A 12,462-nucleotide genomic window follows, 5' to 3' on the forward strand; every position below is an offset into this window, starting at 1 on the left:
CCCGTGCCACATGCACCTCTGGTCCTCGGATTCTTGTAGGTGATGCAGCACAACCCCCACATAAACTGGTCAGAACGTAGGGTTGAGTCCTGGTCCTTCCATTCCTGTTTCCTTCTTTCCGCTGTTCCCTCCGCCCCCCTCACTGGGGGGCCTGAGGAGGTGGATCCCGTAGACCTGAGCTGAGTTCCCAAACAAGCTTGGTATTTAGCAAGACCAAAGCCGAATCGCTACCTCCTCATCGACCCTGTGATTGAGCGATCGAGTTGCTACCCGGTGCTCCCTTGCCCAGTGAGTCACCTGTATAGTATCTCTCGAGCTGAGTGTCACTGCCATCGACTAATATATTAATGAGTCATTGGCAGTGGGTCTCATCCGCCCTTCTTCCTCCCCCCTAGGGGCCGTCTTTTTCTTTTTTCGGGAAGAAAGATGGATCACTATGTCCCTGCATCGATTACCGTGGGTTAAATCAAATCACGGTAAAAAGCAAGTATCCAGTTCCCCTCCTCTCGTCGGCATTCGAGTCAGTCCAAGATGCTACAATTTTCACTAAACTTAATCCGCGCAATGCTTACCACTTGATCAGAATCTGTCAGGGGGATGAGTGGAAAACAGCCTTCAAGACTCCCCTGGGGCATTTTGAGTATTTAGTCATGCCATTCGGTCTCTGCAACGCCACCTCCATCTTCCAAGCACTCGTCAATGACGTAATCCGAGACTTCCTAAACATCTTTGTCTTTGTTTACTTGGATGACATTCCGATCTAATCAAGGAACACTTCTGAGCACCATAGGCACGCACACGTTGTCCTGCAGCGGCTCTTGGAGAAAAAGCTGTTTGTAAAAGCAGAAACGTGTGAGTTTCACAAGCCATCTGTCCGCTTCCTTGGCCTGATTCTGGAGGATGGGAGGATACGTTCGGACCTGGTGAAAATAAATGCAGTCCTCGACTGGCCTGAGCCCGACTCCCGAAGGCAGCTCCAGCGCTTCCTGGGCTTTCTTCAACATTTATCGCCGGTTTATTCACAACTACAACCTGACTGTAGCTCCCATCTTGCTCACCCAGACCCGCTTAAGCAGTTCACTCTAGAGATCGACACTTTGGACACCAGGGTCGGTCCCGTCCTCTCCCAACACTCTGATGATCACAAGCTCCACCCACGTGCCTACTTCTCCCATCGCCTGTCAATAGCCGAACAAAATTGTGACGTGAGAGACAGGGAACTGCTCGCCATCAAACTAGCCATGGAGGAGTGGCGCCAAACGACTGAACCCCAGACAGGCCCGTTGGTCCCTGTTTTTCTCTAGGTTTAATCTGTCCATCTCCTGCAGACCAAGTTCCAAGAATATTAAGCCCGACGCCTTCCCAGTCCCTATTCATCCGTCGACACGATGAGGAGTCTCTCATCCTCCCTCCCACATGCATCTTCGGAGCCCTCCAATGGGAGAATCTCATCTCCCAGGCTTCGCTCCACGAGCCTGGTCCCGGGAACGGTCCCCTGAACAGGGTTTATTTGCCCAGCTCCGTCTGACCCCAGGTTATCCATTGGTGCCATTCAGCCAAATTCTCCGCACTCCCCGGGACCCATAGAACGATCACCCTTGTCTCCCGGCATTTCTGGTCCCTCCACAAGGACATCCAGGAGTACGTCCTCACCTGCCCAATGTGCGTCCAGAATAAGCCCACCAACCGACTGCCTGCGGGCCTCCTCCAGCCCCTTCCTGTGCCCGGTCGCCCCTGGTCCCACATCCCCCAAGACTTTGTCACTGGCTTACCCTCTCCCAGGGCATTACTACCATCCTCACCGTTGTTGATAGTTTCTCCAAGGCCTGTCACCTTGTGGCCTTCTGCAAGCTTCCATCAGCCCTCCAGACTGCACAACTCTTATTAAAGCATGTCTTTCACCTCCACGGAATATCCCAGGACATCCTCTCTGACCGTGGTCCTCAGTTTATCTCCAGCGTCTGGAGGGAATTCTCTACCACCCCCCCTGCTTCCTATGGAGAAGAGGCACATCTCAGTCCCCTCCGTGAGACACCACATCGACCGCTGCAAGGTCTGGTACGATACTGGGGAAGTATCGTACCTGCCAGCAAGTCTGGCTCTCCTCCCGTAGCTTCCCCTCCTGGTCATCCTCCCACAAACTGGCTCCCCGCTTCACTGGTCCATACACCATTTAGTCAACATGAGAACTATAAAAGTGACCCAAAGTTTAAACAATGTAAACAGTAGATTTAATATCAAATAAGCTAAAGAGAAACACATTTTCCTAACCATTGCTAGCTATTTTGAATAATTTACTATTAAACAATGTCATTCAAACAAATAGAATGATGTGTATGTCCCATTGATTGGATGTATGCTAATAGAGCTCTTTTCTGAGAGTTCATATCAATGTTGTTGAAGGTGTATTCTCTCCCTTGATGGCCTCTAATAAGCTCAAGTCAGCCAAGCTTACTTCACCTGGAGGATGGGCTACTGATTTTCTGTCAGAAGGAAAAGCACACCATAATTATGCTGCCATTTGAAATTCCATCACTCTCCTTGTGCAGCAGAAATAAGATGCATCTCATTGAAATGTATGTGGAATGCTGGAGGGATATATTCTCGGGTAAACCTTGTCTTTTTAATTAAATACACGGTGGCCTTGGCGGATTGCTTGTGACACAGGGAATGATCGGGGCACTTAGAGGGCTGCAGTTCAGGTAAATATGCTTTTAATGTCCCAGAGGGTAGCTGGAGGGGCATGACTTGGCATGTTTATGGAAGGGTGTGCAGTTTGGAAAGCATTTTCAAAACACACAAATTAATTACAAAAGAGCAGCCCCTCCCCAGTTAAACCTCCACCCCCACACAACCCCATACACACACAGACACACACACACACACACACACACACAAAAATTATAAATAAATAAATTGAAACAAATCTAAACTATGATATGGAGTTAAAATTCTGGAATTATTTTCCAAAATATTCAATACCTTACTAGGAAAGTCAGAAAGATGCACACGCATACTGTTTTCCTCAGATAATAAACCCTATGTCTAAATGACAACAGAAATGCCTCAGCAGATAATGGTAAATGGCTTTTACTTGTATAGCGTTTTATCAAGTCCAACAACCCCAAAGCGCTTTACACTACAGTCAGCCATTCACATTCACAACTCTGACAGTGTGAAAGTGTGTGTGATTAATAATAATAAATGACACAAGGTCATGTTCTTCTATGTCCTATCACTGGCATCCTACTGGGATTTTCAAATCCCAAACAAATCCAGCTCCTAATAAAGCTGGATTTCAGATATGACACTGCTGTACTGACTATGTAACAAAATACACTAGGTTCATCTTAATAAATTTAAATATCATCAAAAACGTTATTAATTTCTGTGATTCAGCAGAAAAGCAAAACTCATTTATCATAACACATTCCAGTGTGTTATGATATCATAAAAATAATTCATAAAACAATGTTATATTTCAAGTGTTTATTCCTTTTAAATTGGATGATTTTGGCTTACAGCTTAAAGGGGCCTAGTAACATACTTTGACAATAAAAAAAACACAAACAAATAATATAGTCATCTTCAGATAAAACAATATACACCAAGCGTTCATCCTTATAGTGTTTACTTGTTCCTTTTGAGCTTGAAATGAATTTTACATCGACATAAGGAGACATAAACATTCTTGTCCACAGAGGTGGGTTGAGTTGCCATAAGTTGTACTCAAGTTAAAGTAGCGCTACTTTAACATATTTTTACTCACGTAAAAGTCAAAAAGTGACCAACCAAGAAAGTACTCAAATAAGAATAAAAAAGTATTTGGTTGCCTTCTTAACAACAAAGTGTGTGTACAAACAAAGGCCGCACTTTAATATTAACTGTAGGCGTGTGTAAATGTGTGACATGTTTCTTTTGTTAAAATAAGTCTGTTCTTTATTCAGTGAAGTTACTCAGAGTTGGTAGAATAGCCAGAAGTTTAACTCAAGTAAGTGTAACGATACTTATTAGTAAAAGTAAAAAGTTTTGTGCAGCAAAATTACTACGAAACATACATTCCATTTTAAAAAAACTCGTCAATACCTATTTCTAGTTGTCCATTGCAGTACCACGGAAAACATCTGAAAGGAAGAAGGCAAAAAATTATGCAGCTACTGTAAGAACCAGTAGACTGCCCTACACTGTCTTGCAGTGAAATGGCTAAAAAGTGTGTGGCTTATGGTTGGTCAAATACCAACAAGGATAATGTCTCCCTACACACATTTCCGAACCCGAAAAGTCCCGGTGTTGTGCGAAAATCTGTTCCCCTGTGAAAATCCGTTCCCCTCTGTGTCGGTAGCTTGCATTGCAGCCAGAGAGGCGGGGTTTCACGGCGCTTCTGATCGGTTTCTCGGTAAAACAACTCATATAATCATGTCAAGGTTGTAACATTCAGTTTAATCAGCAGCTGTTGTTTACAAAATTGTAAAATAAAAATAAATAAACGCGGTCTTCGGGCAGCTGAAATATCCATTCTCTCCTCTCCTCCCCCCATGACTTTGGGAAATAAAGAGCAACTGTTTCCAAATTCTCGAAAAATGTTACGTGTGATAGCATATAGTATACTAGAAATGTCCTTAATCCAGTAATCTGTCATATTTTACATTACAACGGCATTTACCAGGAAGTCTACACTCTCGTCTTTTCAGGAAATCTTAATTTTGTGCCCTGCTATCAGCCAGTTTCCATCCTTTTATTTCAGCAATGGAAAATCATAAATACACACTACGTGTTGGAATACTGTGTGTGGTGGACCTGAGTGTTTGGTGGCTTGGTGGCATCGGTGGAAAAAGACCGATTATCTTGCCTTTTAAAATAACACAAAACACAAACACTATTTCGCACAACACCGGGGGTGAGAAAATCCTTGCTGAATGGAATCTCCAAGTAGCCCCTAAACTTTCGTTTCAGATGCAGCATTCCCTCACGAGTCCTGAGCGGAGTGTTTCTCCCACTCCAGCCTGAGTCCAGAGAAGCTCTGTGCACTCAATCAGAGCCCACTGAGATCGTTGGATGTCTCCTTCTCTCCTCCTCACTCATCGTGCATGGAAGCGGATAAATCTCGCTGTCATCACAGCAGCCTGCTGTGAAGCGACGTGTTCTTCACACTACCACTCAGTACGGCGCTGCTACCCCACAGAACCCAGAGGCGGGGCCCTTTCGGTTCGGATAAAATCGCGTTCGCTCTCAGAGCGCTTACGTCCAGATTTTTTAGTAAAATTCCGTGTTGTTTGTGCTGTTTTGGGGGATTTCAGCCGTCATAAACGATGCCAGGCAATCGGGCTTAGACGAGTTCTTTTCGTGTTTACATCCAAACTGTCAGCCAGAACCGTGATTATAATCCCCAATTCCAATTATACACCAGCAAACCATTTTGTTTATTCCCCTAAAATGTTTTTCTTAGACTTACCTGAGTCGTAACAGACACTTGCGCTGTCTTTCGTGTTAAAATCATCACTTTGTGAATCGCCATCTGAACTTGTCGTTGTGCTCCATTGTACTCTCTGTAGCGTAGCCTGGGCTACATCTATAAAGTACGTCATTGTAACACGTGACCCAAATTGTGGATTTTCAGCCTAGCGGTCGCCGAGGGACAATTATAAGTCCTTAAAAATCATTTAACGGCGCAATCACGATCTTAATGCCACATTTTTTAAAAAAATATGGTCACTAATGCATGTATTTCCGAGTTGGTCAATCTCACAATCAAGAAGTACTTTAACCTCTTTCTTTTCATACCTCCACTGGATATTGCTGATTCACTCAGTTATATTGCTTCTCCTTGTTTACTCATTGTGGCATGCACAATATCATACCTCCAGTCACGTGATTTTGTTATGGTAAAAGTGCTACATTTACTGACCAATAGAGCAAAAAATAAGTGTGAAACACAAAAATGAAATGTAATAAGCCACCAGGGCACGACAATTTAATTGGAAAAACTTTGTATGCAACCAGAGTGAGCTACTGCCATTAAAATTTGTAAAGCCCCAGGAGGTGACTAGACTCCTTTAAGAGATTTTTACAACAAAAATATCATACAACCACAATATTACGGGCTATACAATAACGAAGAAGACTGCTAATTTTACAATTGTTCAGCAGACAGCCATTGTCATCCGCCACAAGGATGGTAAGTGACTAAAAAGCCATATCCAAAGAATCTCCCCTATTTCAGAGAGTGATATATCCAACAATATTAATTGAAAGTTGAGTGGAAGAAAAAAGTGCAGTAGAAGAAGTTGCACAAGCAACAAGGATACCTGCATTCTTGGGAGGATTGTGAAGCAAGTATTTGGGAGATAAGTATTTGGGAGGGGTTTTACAGCCCTTTATATGTGATGAATATATTTCACAGTAATTTGACATTTGTGTATTAAATGCTTTTTAACTGAGTTTTCTTGATATTTTAATTTTTCATATGCACTTGTATACATTCATGAAGAGAATCTATTTAATGTTGAGTGTTTTAATCTCAAAAAGTAAAACAAGCCCAGTTTATTGCATGCAGAGACAAAATGTGACACCAAGATTAGTGATTTTGAAGGACAAAACTGACCTTGACATTTTCCTTTACAGAAAAACGCCGGTAGATTATTCAACCAGCTGAAGAGGAAGAGACAGACAGTAGGAGGAGAGGAGGGGGTGAAGAAAAACAAAAATAGAACAATTCTGGAGGGGAAGGAGACATTTGAATTTCCACTGTTATGTCAAGAAAATATTTTTAGCCTACAAGTTTACTGACAAGTTTTTTTCCTCCACTGAGAAGCCAGTATCAGATATATTTCTGTTTAATTTTCAGTGTGTACCTAAATGAATGACAGAGTGGTATGCTGGGTCAATTTTTTTAAATAAACAAGTGACTACTGTGTGTGTTATTTCGCTGCAGGGGGATGGAGAGGGGGGTCAGATGCTGGAGGCTGCCTGAGTCAGCCGTTACCCTCCTTGCCTCCCCTACTTGCTCTGCTCTTGCTTCGCTGCCTCTCACCTCTCACCTGCCCCATGGCCCGCTGCCCACCGACACCCGCTGGCTCATCTTACCCTCTTAATTTCGCCTTCATTCTTTCCATAACAGGACGGCAAGCTCTGTCTGCAAAGCACACACGAAGAACACCAGTGACTGAATGTTTTAATAATTAATTAAACTACTTTAATGGCTGACAAATTGGGCCGGAGTTCACAGGGGCACTACCCCAATATAGAAGTTTTCAGAGCACTAAAACAGTTTTGTGTTTTAGTCAGTGGAGATTTTAACTTAATGACTTAAATTAATGAAGCCCCTCTTTTTTGTGTACCCAAAATATTTAAAAAAAAAATTCTACTTGTCCAGTATAATAAGACAGAAAATAAAAACAACAACTTTTAACTCAGGTCACAAGCTAAACTCCAAAGGAAAAAAAAATCATGTTTCTATTGCAACCTTTAAGAAAAATGTAACGTGACCTGTTAACATTTCCATATTTATTAAATTCTTGTATAATTTAGCACTTTTTTGGTTAAAATTTATCCATTTAAATGACATAATCTACACACTTAAATGTGGTGAGTACAGGAAGAGATCAAGTTGATTTGGCATTCAGCATCTTTAAAAAAACTCATAGTTTTCTGGTTGGCTAATGTGTAGGCCCTGATGTTGTCGCTGAACTTCGAAGGCGATCTTACTGCGGCAATTTGCAATCAAACCGGACTTAATCCCTCTGCTTCTCATTGCTTCTCGTCTCCTCATCGTACTTTGATATGTTAAGTCAATTTAACCTGTGAAAACTCTTAAGAGTCCGTTATCGCCTAATTCATTTGACATTGAATCAAATGCTTTTTCTTCTGTGTTTGTTTTGAAGCTGCAGCCCAGCTGGAGCCAAACAATGGTGGAAGTTGAACATGACTGAACCTTTGTGGAAACAAAAAAAAAGAAATAAATAAGAGAACATAATAAAGACAAAAAATGTCAAATTATTGATATAGATTGATTATTGAAGTCAACATTATCTGTTAGGATGACTGGTTGCAGTGTACCTGAAGTCAAATACAAGGATTGCATCAGATAAACAATATTTGTTATGTATTTATATGGACTATGTCTAAAATGATTTGCACCTTGTTACCAATCTATTGCAAGCTCAGAGTATACAAGGAACTTGAGTGGGTAAAGCGCCACATTCTGGCCCTGCTGATCTAGAGCCAAGGATCTTTTAAACAGGCATTAACCAAAGCTTTGCTTCTTTTTTTAAATACATTTACAGAGATTGTATTTGAAATAATGATTGTTGTCCTTGCATGTACCAGTGATCGCTCCTCATTGTCCCTGTCTTCTGTAATAAACCCAACGTTCCCCCATCTTTCCTCCTGTATGCATTGTCTTTTGCCGGTTTTCTCTGCGACTCATCTCCTGAAATGTGCATCTGCATCGCCTGCCAATCATGGGTAAGCAAGCTCTGTTGCCATCTGATTGACGTCTGGATCTGCTTGACGAAAAGGGACCGTCTCTCACACGGTTCAGTGCGCCAAAATATGTGTGAACAGAAATGAGGACATTTAGGTAGGATAAGAAACTGTGAAGACAAGGAAGGAAAAATAATGTGAGGAATTTCTGAGTTTTGGTCCCATGTTCTGTGTTTTTTTTTTTTTTTTTTTTTTTTTGTGTGTGTGTTAGTTGAAAAAGCAGGATTTATTTGTCAGAACCGGAGCTGCTTCTTTTGTGCCAATTTTCCTGTATCCCTGCACGGATTCCTGTATGCAAAACTGTGAGTGAAGGGAAGACTATGATTGTGCAATGTTTCTCCACCAGGACAAGTTGTCGGTAACCTATAGCAGACAGGTACAAAAGCTGCATTTTGACAGGACTCATCTGCAGGCCTCACACGTTCATATGGGACCGGGGCATTTTACACCTTCAAGTCCAACTGAGGAGACACACACGAGTCATCTCTCTACAAAGGCCTGGAATGTGTTAAGCTTTGATGTTCCTCAGCCCCTCAGTGTCATCTGTGGTCACATTCGCCTTGTTGTAGGGCAGTGGCTCTTAAACCTGAGCACGAATGAAAGCACTTTGTGCCTTATTGATGTGGGCACTGCATTTCTTGAAAAAAAAAAAAAAAAAACATTTTGGGCAAGTGGCTGCTTTTTGAGATCCACTGCTGCATCAACAATGAAACTAAAATTAACTTATTTTGGTGTGATTCCTATACATAGCAGATCTGTTACTTTCTTTTACAGAATAACTACACAGACTTGCAAAAGAAATCATCGTCCATGGACTATGGCACATTTTATTTTGTTAGAATCACAAACTTTATGTATTTCTGTGGGATTTCACGTGACAGACCAACACAGAGTAGTATGTTATGGTGAAGTAGAAGAAAAATTGATACATAGTTTGTGAAAGTTTTGAAAAAAAAAAAAATCTGAATAGTGGCCAATTATTTTCAGCTCCTCTGAGTCGATACTTTTATAAAACAATCAAGGCCATCCAGTCTTTTAGGGAATCTATACCAACCAAGCAAAAGAGGTCAGGCTGTCAGATTACATGTTGAGTATCTGTGAAACTTACATTTTCAGGTCTTGCCGAACATACTCATTTGGATTTAGGTCTTGACTTTGGGCCATTCTAACACATGACAATGCTATCATCTAAACCATTTCATTGAAGCTCTATCTTTAGGCGTATGGTCAGTGTCCTACAAGTGAGTGAACCGAAACATATAATTTATTTAGTAGCACCTACAAGGTTTTCTTTCATGACTGTTTGTATTAGCACAGTCCATCTTCCCATCAACTCTGACCAGTTTCTTTGTCACTGCTGAAGAACTGCATCAGCAGAGCATTATTCTGCCGCTACCATCTTTCATTATAGGTACTTTTTGCTTTTGGTAATGTGCAGTGTTAGACCACTTCTGGGTTTGCATATAGGCCAACATGTTAGACTTTTCTCTCATGTAACCATACGCCCTTCTTTTACATTTTGTCTGTTCACTATGTTCCCATGCTTGTATGGCTTGTGGATAACTCCAAATGAGATTTCTAATGGATTGTTTTCCAAAAATGGCTTGGTTTATCCCACTTTTCCATGAAAACAGTTTTGTGGAGTGCATGATCATTAGTAGTCAGAAAATTCTTCTGCAGCAGCAGTGGATCTTTGCAGCTCCTCCAGAGTTAAGATAGGCCTCTTGGAAGCTTTTCTAACTAATGCTGTCTTTTCCCGGCCTATCAATTAAATGGTAAATGGCTTGTACATGTACAGCTCTTTGACTAGTCTAATGACTCCAAAGCGTCATTCATTCAAACATTCACACATTCACACCCTGACGGTGGTGAGCTATGGTAGTAGCCACAGCTGTCCGGGGACAGATTGACAGAGACGAATTAAGATCAATGTTAATATCTTGGTTAGCCAGAGGTTACGCCATTTTCATTTTGGATAATTGATTCAACAGTGCTCCGTGAAATATTGAAAATATGGGATGTTGTTTTATAATATAACCATGCTTTAAACTTCTCCACAACTTTGTCTCTGACCTGCCTGTAGTGTGTTCATTGGTCTTCATGAAGCTCTTTGCTCATCAACACATCTCTGGGGCTTCGTAGAACAGCTGTTTTCATACGGAAATTAAATTACACGCAGGCAAACTGTATACTAATTAGATGATATCTGAAGGCGATGGATTGCACTGACTTTTTAGTTTGTGATGATAACATGGCAAAATATGGAAAAGCTCAAAAGGTATAAATACTTTTGTAAGGCATATAAAGCCTAATAGTTTTTGTTTGATTTGCTTTGTATGATCAGCTTTATAGTCAAAATCTGCAGCGTAAGCTACATAAAGCTTTGTAGAAAACCCAACCAACAAGTTAACGACAGCTTATGTTTTCACTTTATTTATTCAACACTCGGCACATTCTTCGACATTGTGGGGCTGCGTGTTTTGATAAAAGCAGTCACAAACTGGCTGAATTCACCCCCAAAAAACCCCGAATAGTTCACCTTTGAAGGAAACGACGTGCCGTTTGAAAATGTAGCTCTGACAGTTGCAGAACACCCCTCTCAAGATTTTTTAAAGAGCAGAAACTTGACAGTTTTGCGACTGTCACCATGGAAACGGTGAGACGGTCTCATTAGGGTAGTGCCAGAAAATATCTGTTTCGGAGGAACAAATCCCCTGATGAAAAAGAAGGAAGGAGAGGAAGAAGGCTGGGACCTGCATGATTTTAAAAGAAGTTAAATGACAGAAAAGAAAGAAAAAAAACAACAAAGGAGGATGCACTTTGCTTGGAAATGTGAAGAGTCAGACTTCAAAAACAGGAGACAGATGAAGACTGTCACTGCTAAACATATTTGCAGAGCTGCAGATTCAAAATGGCTCTTGACACAGACTGTGAGTTTGCTGTTGCATCAGACAAACCTAGTTTTCAAGGGCAATCTCTCCTTCGTATCTGAGGCCAACTATTTTACTGGCATCGTCATCATCTACATTATCTAGTCTACAGGTCTTTGCTTCACACATTGAATTTTCCCTCTTTGTATTTTTGCACCTCACATTTTCACGCCCACAGAAAGATGTAGACAGCTCTGATTTAATTTTTTTTCCTACTGTATATGCGGAAAATACAGTATGCCTTTATCTTTTTCTTTTAGAAATTGTTTAGTAAATAATATAATGTTTAGCCTAAATATTAAATTATTGCACCATTCAAAAGGTCACTGCGTCAGCAAGAAGCATTTGTGATTACAGCAACATTCATTACACAGAGTGAAGATAATGAGCAATGAATGAACGCCTGTGTTTTCATAGTTTGATAATGCTGTTTCTGTGGGGCTTGCATCTCAAATGCAATCTTATGCAAATCACATTATGTTTTTATATTAATATCATCTTCATTGCACAATAATATGTATTTTAATTATGGAAACCGGTTATTAAATTATGAACTAACATTCAACTTGCAATGCATATTTCTTTTTTATCTTAGTGAAATGCCCCTAGGATGTAGCATAATGTTAAGTAATGACAAAACTATGCCATAGGAGCATACGAGGGGCACCATAGAACTTAGATTTTCCAACAAATATAAAATATTTAGCTTAGTAATTTATGGAGGGTGCTGAAAACTTTTCACCCAATGTTGTAGTTTATGGACTCCCCAGAATAAAAATGTATATCAACAATATATGAAATGCTAAGTATTACCATTTTTCTGAAAACAATTACATTTTTCATAATAATACCAAAGGGCATTGAATAATTGTCTGAAAATGGGAGCTGTTGTTTTTAATTATTTTTAGTATCAGTTTTTATTGTTCTATTCAAATGGCTAAGATGTTAATATTTTTGTTTTTCACCTTATTTATTCCTGAAATGCTTGTTGTGGCATGTATTAATATATTTGATGCATGTTTTTGTACTTAAATTTGGTTACCAGTCATAA

This window comes from Fundulus heteroclitus, chromosome 21, assembly GCF_011125445.2.
Source record: "Fundulus heteroclitus isolate FHET01 chromosome 21, MU-UCD_Fhet_4.1, whole genome shotgun sequence".
Classification (NCBI taxonomy): domain Eukaryota; kingdom Metazoa; phylum Chordata; class Actinopteri; order Cyprinodontiformes; family Fundulidae; genus Fundulus; species Fundulus heteroclitus.